Source organism: Passer domesticus, chromosome 7 (genome assembly GCF_036417665.1).
Source record: "Passer domesticus isolate bPasDom1 chromosome 7, bPasDom1.hap1, whole genome shotgun sequence".
Classification (NCBI taxonomy): domain Eukaryota; kingdom Metazoa; phylum Chordata; class Aves; order Passeriformes; family Passeridae; genus Passer; species Passer domesticus.
In genome coordinates, this window is record NC_087480.1 from 27,831,675 (window position 1) to 27,845,777 (window position 14,103).

Genomic DNA, 14,103 nt, shown 5'->3' on the forward strand with positions numbered 1-14,103 from the left:
CCGATAGTACCACCACAGGCAACTGTGGCTGGTTTGACAGTGCCAAGTGTCTTCTGCAAACTGACGTCAGGAACCTGTCCTGGTGACTTTTGCTGCTCTGGGGAAAGGCCATCGATCGTGTCCAGTGCCCGCTGGCCCGGAGTCCCGGCTGCCTGCTGAAATTCCGCATGGTTGAGGATACCTCCCAGATGCAAGGTGCCCCCACAGGCAACTGTGGCTGGTTTGACAGTGCCAAGTGCCTCCTGCAAACTGACATCAGGAACCTGGCCTGGTGACTTTTGTTTCTCTTTGGAAAGGCCATCGTTCATATCCTGGACCTGTAGGCCCGGAGTGGCCAGCTGCCTGCTGAAATTCCTCACGGATCAGGATACCTCCCAGATGCAAGGTCCTCCCACAGGCAACTGAGGCTGGATTGACAGTGCCAAGTGCCTCCTGCAAACTGACATCAGGAACCTGGCCTGGTGACTTTTGTTGCTCTGGGGAAAGGCCATCGTTCATGTCCAGTGCCTGGTGGCCCGGAGTGCCCGGCTGCCTGCTGAAATTCCTCACGGATGAGGATACCTCCCAGATGCAAGGTCCTCCCACAGGCAACTGTGGCTGGTTTGACAGTGCCAAGTGCCTCCTGCAAACTGACATCAGGAACCTGGCCTGGTGACTTTTGTTTCTCTTTGGAAAGGCAATTGTACGTGTCCAGGGCCTGTGGCCGGGAGTGGCCGGCCACCTGCTGAAATTCCGAACGGATCAGGATACCTCCCAGACCGATAGTACCACCACAGGCAACTGTGGCTGGTTTGACAGTGCCAAGTGCCTCCTGCAAACTGACATCAGGAACCTGGCCTGGCGACTTTTGTTGCTCTTTGGAAACGCCATTGTACGTGTCCAGGGCCTGTGGCCGGGAGTGGCCGGCTGCCTGCTGAAATTCCGAACGGATCAGGATACCTCCCAGACCGATAGTACCAACACAGGCAACTGTGGCTGGTTTGACAGTGCCAAGTGCCTCCTGCAAACTGACATCGGAACCTGTCCTGGTGACTTTTGTTGCTCTGGGGAAAGGCCATCGATCGTGTCCAGTGCCCGCTGGCCCGGAGTCCCGGCTGCCTGCTGAAATTCCGCACGGTAGAGGATACCTCCCAGATGCAAGGTGCCCCCACAGGCAACTGTGGTTGATTTGACAGTGCCAAGTGCCTCCTGCAAACTGACATCAGGAACCTGGCCTGGTGACTTTTGTTTCTCTTTGGAACGGCCATTGTACGTGTCCATGTCCTGTGGCCCGTAGTGGCCGGCCGCCTGCTGATATTCCGAACGGATCAGGATTCCTCCCAGAACGAAAGTACCACCACAGGCAACTGTGGCTGGTTTGACAGTGCCAAGTGCCTCCTGCAAACTGACGTCAGGAACCTGGCCTGGTGACTTTTGTTTCTCTTTGGAAAGGCCATCGTTCATGTCCAGGGCCCGGTGGCCTGGAGTGGCCTGCTGCCTGCTGAAATTCTCCATGGATTAGGAGACCTCCCAGATGAAATGTGTACCCACAGGCAACTGTGGCTGGTTTGACAGTGCCAAGTGCCTCCTGCAAACTGACATCAGGAACCTGCCCTGGTGACTTTTGTTTCTCTTTGGAAAGGCCATTGTACGTGTCCAGGGCCTGTGGCCCGGAGTGGCCGGCCGCCTGCTGAAATTCCGAACGGATCAGGATACCTCCCAGACCGATAGTACCACCACAGGCAACTGTGGCTGGTTTGACAGTGCCAAGTGCCTCCTGCAAACTGACATCAGGAACCTGGCCTGGTGACTTTTGTTTCTCTTTGGAACGGCCATCGTTCATGTCCAGGGCCCGGTGGCCTGGAGTGGCCTGCTGCCTGCTGAAATTCCCCATGGATTAGGAAGCCTCCCAGATGTAAGGAGCCCCCACAGGCAACTGTGGCTGGTTTGACAGTGCCAAGTGCCTCCTGCAAACTGACATCAGGAACCTGGCCTGGTGATTTTTGTTTCTCTTTGGAAAGGCCATCGTTCATGTCCAGGGCCCGGTGGCCCTGAGTGGCCGGCTGCCTGCTGAAATTCCTCACGGATCAGGATGCCGCCAAGATGCAAGGTGCCCCCACAGACACCTGTGGCTGATTTGACAGTGCCAAGTGCCTCCTGCAAACTGACATCAGGAACCTGGCCGGGTGACTTTTGTTTCTCTTTGGAAAGGCCATTGTACGTGTCCAGGGCCTGTGGCTGGGAGTGGCCGGCCACCTGCTGAAATTCCGAACGGATCAGGATACCTCCCAGACCGATTGTACCACCACAGGCAACTGTGGCTGGTTTGACAGTGCCAAGTGCCTCCTGCAAACTGACATCAGGAACCTGGCCTGGTGACTTTTGTTGCTCTGGGGAAAGGCCATCGATCGTGTCCAGTGCCTGCTGGCCCGGAGTCCCGGCTGCCTGCTGAAATTCCGCACGGTTGAGGATACCTCCAAGATGCAAGGTGCCCCTACAGGCACCTGTGGCTGGTTTGACAGTGCCAAGTGCCTCCTGCAAACTGACATCAGGAACCTGGCCTGGTGACTTTTGTTTCTCTGGGGAAAGGCCATCGTTCATGTCCAGGGCCCGGTGGCCTGGAGTGGCCAGCTGCCTGCTGAAATTCCGCACGGATGAGGATACCTCCCAGATGCAAGGTCCTCCCACAGGCAACTGTGGCTGGTTTGACAGTGCCAAGTGCCTCCTGCAAACTGACATCAGGAACCTGGCCTGGTGACTTTTGTTGCTCTGGGGAAAGGCCATCGTTCATGTCCAGTGCCTGGTGGCCCGGAGTGCCCGGCTGCCTGCTGAAATTCCTCACGGATGAGGATACCTCCCAGATGCAAGGTCCTCCCACAGGCAACTGTGGCTGGTTTGACAGTGCCAAGTGCCTCCTGCAAACTGACATCAGGAACCTGGCCTGGTGACTTTTGTTTCTCTTTGGAAAGGCAATTGTACGTGTCCAGGGCCTGTGGCCGGGAGTGGCCGGCCACCTGCTGAAATTCCGAACGGATCAGGATACCTCCCAGACCGATAGTACCACCACAGGCAACTGTGGCTGGTTTGACAGTGCCAAGTGCCTCCTGCAAACTGACATCAGGAACCTGGCCTGGCGACTTTTGTTGCTCTTTGGAAACGCCATTGTACGTGTCCAGGGCCTGTGGCCGGGAGTGGCCGGCTGCCTGCTGATATTCCGAACGGATCAGGATACCTCCCAGACCGATAGTACCACCACAGGCAACTGTGGCTGGTTTGACAGTGCCAAGTGCCTCCTGCAAACTGACATCGGAACCTGTCCTGGTGACTTTTGTTGCTCTGGGGAAAGGCCATCGATCGTGTCCAGTGCCCGCTGGCCCGGAGTCCCGGCTGCCTGCTGAAATTCCGCACGGTAGAGGATACCTCCCAGATGCAAGGTGCCCCCACAGGCAACTGTGGTTGATTTGACAGTGCCAAGTGCCTCCTGCAAACTGACATCAGGAACCTGGCCTGGTGACTTTTGTTTCTCTTTGGAACGGCCATTGTACGTGTCCATGTCCTGTGGCCCGTAGTGGCCGGCCGCCTGCTGATATTCCGAACGGATCAGGATTCCTCCCAGAACGAAAGTACCACCACAGGCAACTGTGGCTGGTTTGACAGTGCCAAGTGCCTCCTGCAAACTGACATCAGGAACCTGGCCTGGTGACTTTTGTTTCTCTTTGGAAAGGCCATCGTTCATGTCCAGGGCCCGGTGGCCTGGAGTGGCCTGCTGCCTGCTGAAATTATCCATGGATTAGGAAGCCTCCCAGATGAAATGTGTACCCACAGGCAACTGTGGCTGGTTTGACAGTGCCAAGTGCCTCCTGCAAACTGACATCAGGAACCTGCCCTGGTGACTTTTGTTTCTCTTTGGAAAGGCCATTGTACGTGTCCAGGGCCTGTGGCCCGGAGTGGCCGGCCGCCTGCTGAAATTCCGAACGGATCAGGATACCTCCCAGACCGATAGTACCACCACAGGCAACTGTGGCTGGTTTGACAGTGCCAAGTGCCTCCTGCAAACTGACATCAGGAACCTGGCCTGGTGACTTTTGTTTCTCTGTGGAAAAGACGTGGTTCATGTCCAGGGCCCGGTGGCTCGAGTGGGCGGATGCCTGCTGAAATTCCGAACAGATGAGGATACCTCCCAGATGCAAGGAGCCCCCACCGGCAACTGTGGCTGGTTTGACAGTGCCAAGTGCCTCCTGCAAACTGACATCAGGAACCTGGCCTGGTGACTTTTGTTTCTCTTTGGAAAGGCCATCGTTCATGTCCAGGGCCCGGTGGCCAGGAGTGGCCGGCTACCTGCTGAAATTCCTCACGGATCAGGAAGCCGCCAAGATGCAAGGTGCCCCCACAGACACCTGTGGCTGATTTGACAGTGCCAAGTGCCTCCTGCAAATTGACATCAGGAACCTGGCCCGGTGACTTTTGTTTCTCTTTGGAAAGGCCATTGTACGTGTCCAGGGCCTGTGGCCCGGAGTGGCCGGCCGCCTGCTGAAATTCCGAACGGATCAGGATACCTCCCAGACCGATAGTACCACCACAGGCAACTGTGGCTGGTTTGACAGTGCCAAGTGTCTTCTGCAAACTGACGTCAGGAACCTGTCCTGGTGACTTTTGCTGCTCTGGGGAAAGGCCATCGATCGTGTCCAGTGCCCGCTGGCCCGGAGTCCCGGCTGCCTGCTGAAATTCCGCATGGTTGAGGATACCTCCCAGATGCAAGGTGCCCCCACAGGCAACTGTGGCTGGTTTGACAGTGCCAAGTGCCTCCTGCAAACTGACGTCAGGAACCTGGCCTGGTGACTTTTGTTTCTCTTTGGAAAGGCCATCGTTCATATCCTGGACCTGTAGGCCCGGAGTGGCCAGCTGCCTGCTGAAATTCCTCACGGATCAGGATACCTCCCAGATGCAAGGTCCTCCCACAGGCAACTGAGGCTGGATTGACAGTGCCAAGTGCCTCCTGCAAACTGACATCAGGAACCTGGCCTGGTGACTTTTGTTGCTCTGGGGAAAGGCCATCGTTCATGTCCAGTGCCTGGTGGCCCGGAGTGCCCGGCTGCCTGCTGAAATTCCTCACGGATGAGGATACCTCCCAGATGCAAGGTCCTCCCACAGGCAACTGTGGCTGGTTTGACAGTGCCAAGTGCCTCCTGCAAACTGACATCAGGAACCTGGCCTGGTGACTTTTGTTTCTCTTTGGAAAGGCAATTGTACGTGTCCAGGGCCTGTGGCCGGGAGTGGCCGGCCACCTGCTGAAATTCCGAACGGATCAGGATACCTCCCAGACCGATAGTACCACCACAGGCAACTGTGGCTGGTTTGACAGTGCCAAGTGCCTCCTGCAAACTGACATCAGGAACCTGGCCTGGCGACTTTTGTTGCTCTTTGGAAACGCCATTGTACGTGTCCAGGGCCTGTGGCCGGGAGTGGCCGGCTGCCTGCTGAAATTCCGAACGGATCAGGATACCTCCCAGACCGATAGTACCAACACAGGCAACTGTGGCTGGTTTGACAGTGCCAAGTGCCTCCTGCAAACTGACATCGGAACCTGTCCTGGTGACTTTTGTTGCTCTGGGGAAAGGCCATCGATCGTGTCCAGTGCCCGCTGGCCCGGAGTCCCGGCTGCCTGCTGAAATTCCGCACGGTAGAGGATACCTCCCAGATGCAAGGTGCCCCCACAGGCAACTGTGGTTGATTTGACAGTGCCAAGTGCCTCCTGCAAACTGACATCAGGAACCTGGCCTGGTGACTTTTGTTTCTCTTTGGAACGGCCATTGTACGTGTCCATGTCCTGTGGCCCGTAGTGGCCGGCCGCCTGCTGATATTCCGAACGGATCAGGATTCCTCCCAGAACGAAAGTACCACCACAGGCAACTGTGGCTGGTTTGACAGTGCCAAGTGCCTCCTGCAAACTGACATCAGGAACCTGGCCTGGTGACTTTTGTTTCTCTTTGGAAAGGCCATCGTTCATGTCCAGGGCCCGGTGGCCTGGAGTGGCCTGCTGCCTGCTGAAATTCTCCATGGATTAGGAAGCCTCCCAGATGAAATGTGTACCCACAGGCAACTGTGGCTGGTTTGACAGTGCCAAGTGCCTCCTGCAAACTGACATCAGGAACCTGCCCTGGTGACTTTTGTTTCTCTTTGGAAAGGCCATTGTACGTGTCCAGGGCCTGTGGCCCGGAGTGGCCGGCCGCCTGCTGAAATTCCGAACGGATCAGGATACCTCCCAGACCGATAGTACCACCACAGGCAACTGTGGCTGGTTTGACAGTGCCAAGTGCCTCCTGCAAACTGACATCAGGAACCTGGCCTGGTGACTTTTGTTTCTCTGTGGAAAAGACGTGGTTCATGTCCAGGGCCCGGTGGCTCGAGTGGGCGGATGCCTGCTGAAATTCCGAACAGATGAGGATACCTCCCAGATGCAAGGAGCCCCCACCGGCAACTGTGGCTGGTTTGACAGTGCCAAGTGCCTCCTGCAAACTGACATCAGGAACCTGGCCTGGTGACTTTTGTTTCTCTTTGGAAAGGCCATCATTCATGTCCAGGGCCCGGTGGCCAGGAGTGGCCGGCTACCTGCTGAAATTCCTCACGGATCAGGAAGCCACCAAGATGCAAGGTGCCCCCACAGACACCTGTGGCTGATTTGACAGTGCCAAGTGCCTCCTGCAAATTGACATCAGGAACCTGGCCCGGTGACTTTTGTTTCTCTTTGGAAAGGCCATTGTACGTGTCCAGGGCCTGTGGCCCGGAGTGGCCGGCCGCCTGCTGAAATTCCGAACGGATCAGGATACCTCCCAGACCGATAGTACCACCACAGGCAACTGTGGCTGGTTTGACAGTGCCAAGTGTCTTCTGCAAACTGACGTCAGGAACCTGTCCTGGTGACTTTTGCTGCTCTGGGGAAAGGCCATCGATCGTGTCCAGTGCCCGCTGGCCCGGAGTCCCGGCTGCCTGCTGAAATTCCGCATGGTTGAGGATACCTCCCAGATGCAAGGTGCCCCCACAGGCAACTGTGGCTGGTTTGACAGTGCCAAGTGCCTCCTGCAAACTGACGTCAGGAACCTGGCCTGGTGACTTTTGTTTCTCTTTGGAAAGGCCATCGTTCATATCCTGGACCTGTAGGCCCGGAGTGGCCAGCTGCCTGCTGAAATTCCTCACGGATCAGGATACCTCCCAGATGCAAGGTCCTCCCACAGGCAACTGAGGCTGGATTGACAGTGCCAAGTGCCTCCTGCAAACTGACATCAGGAACCTGGCCTGGTGACTTTTGTTTCTCTGGGGAAAAGCCGTGGTACATGTCCAGGGCCCGGTGGCTCGAGTGGGCGGAGGCCTGCTGAAATTCCTCACGGATCAGGATAGCTCCCAGATGAAAGGAGCGCCCACAGGCAACTGTGGCTGGTTTGACAGTGCCAAGTGCCTCCTGCAAACTGACATCAGGAACCTGGCCTGGTGACTTTTGTTTCTCTTTGGAACGGCCATTGTACGTGTCCATGGCCTGTGGCCCGTAGTGGCCGGCCGCCTGCTGATATTCCGAATGGATCAGGATTCCTCCCAGAACGAAAGTACCACCACAGGCAACTGTGGCTGGTTTGACTGTGGCAAGTGCCTCCTGCAAACTGACATCAGGAACCTCTCCTGGTGACTTTTGTTGCTCTGGGGAAAGGCCATCGATCGTGTCCAGGGCCCGCTGGCCCGGAGTGGCCGGCTGCCTGCTGAAATTCCGAACAGATGAGGATAGCTCCCAGATGAAAGGAGCCCCCACAGGCAACAGTGGATGGTTTGACAGTGCCAAGTGCCTCCTGCAAACTGACATCAGGAACCTGGCCTGGTGACTTTTGTTTCTCTGGGGAAAGGCCATCGTTCATGTCTAGTGCCTGGTGGCCCGGAGTGGCCGGCTGCCTGCTGAAATTTTTCACGGATCAGGATACCTCCCAGATGCAAGGTCCTCCCACAGGCAACTGTGGCTGGTTTGACAGTGCCAAGTGCCTCCTGCAAACTGACATCAGGAACCTGACCCGGTGACTTTTGTTTCTCTTTGGAAAGGCCATTGTACGTGTCCAGGGCCTGTGGCCGGGAGTGGCCGGCCACCTGCTTAAATTCCTCACGGATCAGGATACCTCCCAGACCGATAGTACCACCACAGGCAACTGTGGCTGGTTTGACAGTGCCAAGTGCCTCCTGCAAACTGACATCGGAACCTGTCCGGGTGACTTTTGTTGCCCTGGGGAAAGGCCATCGATCTTGTCCAGTGCCCGCTGGCCCGGAGTCCCGGCTGCCTGCTGAAATTCCGCACGGTTGAGGATACCTCCCAGATGCAAGGTGCCCCTACAGGCAACTGTGGCTGGTTTGACAGTGCCAAGTGCCTCCTGCAAACTGACATCAGGAACCTGGCCTGGTGAGTTTTGTTTCTCTGGGGAAAGGCCATCGTTCGTGTCCAGGGCCCGGCGGCCTGGAGTGGCCGGCTGCCTGCTGAAATTCCGCACGGATGAGGATACCTCCCAGATGCAATGTCCTCCCACAGGCAACTGTGGCTGGTTTGACAGTGCCAAGTGCCTCCTGCAAACTGACATCAGGAACCTGGCCCGGTGACTTTTGTTTCTCTTTGGAAAGGCCATTGTACGTGTCCAGGGCCTGTGGCCCGGAGTGGCCGGCCGCCTGCTGAAATTCCGAACGGATCAGGATACCTCCCAGACCGATAGTACCACCACAGGCAACTGTGGCTGGTTTGACAGTGCCAAGTGTCTTCTGCAAACTGACGTCAGGAACCTGTCCTGGTGACTTTTGCTGCTCTGGGGAAAGGCCATCGATCGTGTCCAGTGCCCGCTGGCCCGGAGTCCCGGCTGCCTGCTGAAATTCCGCATGGTTGAGGATACCTCCCAGATGCAAGGTGCCCCCACAGGCAACTGTGGCTGGTTTGACAGTGCCAAGTGCCTCCTGCAAACTGACGTCAGGAACCTGGCCTGGTGACTTTTGTTTCTCTTTGGAAAGGCCATCGTTCATATCCTGGACCTGTAGGCCCGGAGTGGCCAGCTGCCTGCTGAAATTCCTCACGGATCAGGATACCTCCCAGATGCAAGGTCCTCCCACAGGCAACTGAGGCTGGATTGACAGTGCCAAGTGCCTCCTGCAAACTGACATCAGGAACCTGGCCTGGTGACTTTTGTTGCTCTGGGGAAAGGCCATCGTTCATGTCCAGTGCCTGGTGGCCCGGAGTGCCCGGCTGCCTGCTGAAATTCCTCACGGATGAGGATACCTCCCAGATGCAAGGTCCTCCCACAGGCAACTGTGGCTGGTTTGACAGTGCCAAGTGCCTCCTGCAAACTGACATCAGGAACCTGGCCTGGTGACTTTTGTTTCTCTTTGGAAAGGCAATTGTACGTGTCCAGGGCCTGTGGCCGGGAGTGGCCGGCCACCTGCTGAAATTCCGAACGGATCAGGATACCTCCCAGACCGATAGTACCACCACAGGCAACTGTGGCTGGTTTGACAGTGCCAAGTGCCTCCTGCAAACTGACATCAGGAACCTGGCCTGGCGACTTTTGTTGCTCTTTGGAAACGCCATTGTACGTGTCCAGGGCCTGTGGCCGGGAGTGGCCGGCTGCCTGCTGAAATTCCGAACGGATCAGGATACCTCCCAGACCGATAGTACCAACACAGGCAACTGTGGCTGGTTTGACAGTGCCAAGTGCCTCCTGCAAACTGACATCGGAACCTGTCCTGGTGACTTTTGTTGCTCTGGGGAAAGGCCATCGATCGTGTCCAGTGCCCGCTGGCCCGGAGTCCCGGCTGCCTGCTGAAATTCCGCACGGTAGAGGATACCTCCCAGATGCAAGGTGCCCCCACAGGCAACTGTGGTTGATTTGACAGTGCCAAGTGCCTCCTGCAAACTGACATCAGGAACCTGGCCTGGTGACTTTTGTTTCTCTTTGGAACGGCCATTGTACGTGTCCATGTCCTGTGGCCCGTAGTGGCCGGCCGCCTGCTGATATTCCGAACGGATCAGGATTCCTCCCAGAACGAAAGTACCACCACAGGCAACTGTGGCTGGTTTGACAGTGCCAAGTGCCTCCTGCAAACTGGCATCAGGAACCTGGCCTGGTGACTTTTGTTTCTCTTTGGAAAGGCCATCGTTCATGTCCAGGGCCCGGTGGCCTGGAGTGGCCTGCTGCCTGCTGAAATTCTCCATGGATTAGGAAGCCTCCCAGATGAAATGTGTACCCACAGGCAACTGTGGCTGGTTTGACAGTGCCAAGTGCCTCCTGCAAACTGACATCAGGAACCTGCCCTGGTGACTTTTGTTTCTCTTTGGAAAGGCCATTGTACGTGTCCAGGGCCTGTGGCCCGGAGTGGCCGGCCGCCTGCTGAAATTCCAAACGGATCAGGATACCTCCCAGACCGATAGTACCACCACAGGCAACTGTGGCTGGTTTGACAGTGCCAAGTGCCTCCTGCAAACTGACATCAGGAACCTGGCCTGGTGACTTTTGTTGCTCTGGGGAAAGGCCATCGATCGTGTCCAGGGCCCGCTGGCCCGGAGTGGCCGGCTGCCTGCTGAAATTCCGAACAGATGAGGATAGCTCCCAGATGAAAGGAGCCCCCACAGGCAACAGTGGATGGTTTGACAGTGCCAAGTGCCTCCTGCAAACTGACATCAGGAACCTGGCCTGGTGACTTTTGTTTCTCTGGGGAAAGGCCATCGTTCATGTCTAGTGCCTGGTGGCCCGGAGTGGCCGGCTGCCTGCTGAAATTTTTCACGGATCAGGATACCTCCCAGATGCAAGGTCCTCCCACAGGCAACTGTGGCTGGTTTGACAGTGCCAAGTGCCTCCTGCAAACTGACATCAGGAACCTGACCCGGTGACTTTTGTTTCTCTTTGGAAAGGCCATTGTACGTGTCCAGGGCCTGTGGCCGGGAGTGGCCGGCCACCTGCTTAAATTCCTCACGGATCAGGATACCTCCCAGACCGATAGTACCACCACAGGCAACTGTGGCTGGTTTGACAGTGCCAAGTGCCTCCTGCAAACTGACATCGGAACCTGTCCGGGTGACTTTTGTTGCCCTGGGGAAAGGCCATCGATCTTGTCCAGTGCCCGCTGGCCCGGAGTCCCGGCTGCCTGCTGAAATTCCGCACGGTTGAGGATACCTCCAAGATGCAAGGTGCCCCTACAGGCAACTGTGGCTGGTTTGACAGTGCCAAGTGCCTCCTGCAAACTGACATCAGGAACCTGGCCTGGTGAGTTTTGTTTCTCTGGGGAAAGGCCATCGTTCGTGTCCAGGGCCCGGCGGCCTGGAGTGGCCGGCTGCCTGCTGAAATTCCGCACGGATGAGGATACCTCCCAGATGCAATGTCCTCCCACAGGCAACTGTGGCTGGTTTGACAGTGCCAAGTGCCTCCTGCAAACTGACATCAGGAACCTGGCCCGGTGACTTTTGTTTCTCTTTGGAAAGGCCATTGTAGGTGTCCAGGGCCTGTGGCCCGGAGTGGCCGGCCGCCTGCTGAAATTCCGAACGGATCAGGATACCTCCCAGACCGATAGTACCACCACAGGCAACTGTGGCTGGTTTGACAGTGCCAAGTGTCTTCTGCAAACTGACGTCAGGAACCTGTCCTGGTGACTTTTGCTGCTCTGGGGAAAGGCCATCGATCGTGTCCAGTGCCCGCTGGCCCGGAGTCCCGGCTGCCTGCTGAAATTCCGCATGGTTGAGGATACCTCCCAGATGCAAGGTGCCCCCACAGGCAACTGTGGCTGGTTTGACAGTGCCAAGTGCCTCCTGCAAACTGACGTCAGGAACCTGGCCTGGTGACTTTTGTTTCTCTTTGGAAAGGCCATCGTTCATATCCTGGACCTGTAGGCCCGGAGTGGCCAGCTGCCTGCTGAAATTCCTCACGGATCAGGATACCTCCCAGATGCAAGGTCCTCCCACAGGCAACTGAGGCTGGATTGACAGTGCCAAGTGCCTCCTGCAAACTGACATCAGGAACCTGGCCTGGTGACTTTTGTTGCTCTGGGGAAAGGCCATCGTTCATGTCCAGTGCCTGGTGGCCCGGAGTGCCCGGCTGCCTGCTGAAATTCCTCACGGATGAGGATACCTCCCAGATGCAAGGTCCTCCCACAGGCAACTGTGGCTGGTTTGACAGTGCCAAGTGCCTCCTGCAAACTGACATCAGGAACCTGGCCTGGTGACTTTTGTTTCTCTTTGGAAAGGCAATTGTACGTGTCCAGGGCCTGTGGCCGGGAGTGGCCGGCCACCTGCTGAAATTCCGAACGGATCAGGATACCTCCCAGACCGATAGTACCACCACAGGCAACTGTGGCTGGTTTGACAGTGCCAAGTGCCTCCTGCAAACTGACATCAGGAACCTGGCCTGGCGACTTTTGTTGCTCTTTGGAAACGCCATTGTACGTGTCCAGGGCCTGTGGCCGGGAGTGGCCGGCTGCCTGCTGAAATTCCGAACGAATCAGGATACCTCCCAGACCGATAGTACCAACACAGGCAACTGTGGCTGGTTTGACAGTGCCAAGTGCCTCCTGCAAACTGACATCGGAACCTGTCCTGGTGACTTTTGTTGCTCTGGGGAAAGGCCATCGATCGTGTCCAGTGCCCGCTGGCCCGGAGTCCCGGCTGCCTGCTGAAATTCCGCACGGTAGAGGATACCTCCCAGATGCAAGGTGCCCCCACAGGCAACTGTGGTTGATTTGACAGTGCCAAGTGCCTCCTGCAAACTGACATCAGGAACCTGGCCTGGTGACTTTTGTTTCTCTTTGGAACGGCCATTGTACGTGTCCATGTCCTGTGGCCCGTAGTGGCCGGCCGCCTGCTGATATTCCGAACGGATCAGGATTCCTCCCAGAACGAAAGTACCACCACAGGCAACTGTGGCTGGTTTGACAGTGCCAAGTGCCTCCTGCAAACTGGCATCAGGAACCTGGCCTGGTGACTTTTGTTTCTCTTTGGAAAGGCCATCGTTCATGTCCAGGGCCCGGTGGCCTGGAGTGGCCTGCTGCCTGCTGAAATTCTCCATGGATTAGGAAGCCTCCCAGATGAAATGTGTACCCACAGGCAACTGTGGCTGGTTTGACAGTGCCAAGTGCCTCCTGCAAACTGACATCAGGAACCTGCCCTGGTGACTTTTGTTTCTCTTTGGAAAGGCCATTGTACGTGTCCAGGGCCTGTGGCCCGGAGTGGCCGGCCGCCTGCTGAAATTCCAAACGGATCAGGATACCTCCCAGACCGATAGTACCACCACAGGCAACTGTGGCTGGTTTGACAGTGCCAAGTGCCTCCTGCAAACTGACATCAGGAACCTGGCCTGGTGACTTTTGTTTCTCTGTGGAAAAGACGTGGTTCATGTCCAGGGCCCGGTGGCTCGAGTGGGCGGATGCCTGCTGAAATTCCGAACAGATGAGGATACCTCCCAGATGCAAGGAGCCCCCACAGGCAACTGTGGCTGGTTTGACAGTGCCAAGTGCCTCCTGCAAACTGACATCAGGAACCTGGCCTGGTGACTTTTGTTTCTCTTTGGAAAGGCCATCATTCATGTCCAGGGCCCGGTGGCCAGGAGTGGCCGGCTACCTGCTGAAATTCCTCACGGATCAGGAAGCCGCCAAGATGCAAGGTGCCCCCACAGACACCTGTGGCTGATTTGACAGTGCCAAGTGCCTCCTGCAAATTGACATCAGGAACCTGGCCCGGTGACTTTTGTTTCTCTTTGGAAAGGCCATTGTACGTGTCCAGGGCCTGTGGCCCGGAGTGGCCGGCCGCCTGCTGAAATTCCGAACGGATCAGGATACCTCCCAGACCGATAGTACCACCACAGGCAACTGTGGCTGGTTTGACAGTGCCAAGTGTCTTCTGCAAACTGACGTCAGGAACCTGTCCTGGTGACTTTTGCTGCTCTGGGGAAAGGCCATCGATCGTGTCCAGTGCCCGCTGGCCCGGAGTCCCGGCTGCCTGCTGAAATTCCGCATGGTTGAGGATACCTCCCAGATGCAAGGTGCCCCCACAGGCAACTGTGGCTGGTTTGACAGTGCCAAGTGCCTCCTGCAAACTGACATCAGGAACCTGGCCTGGTGACTTTTGTTTCT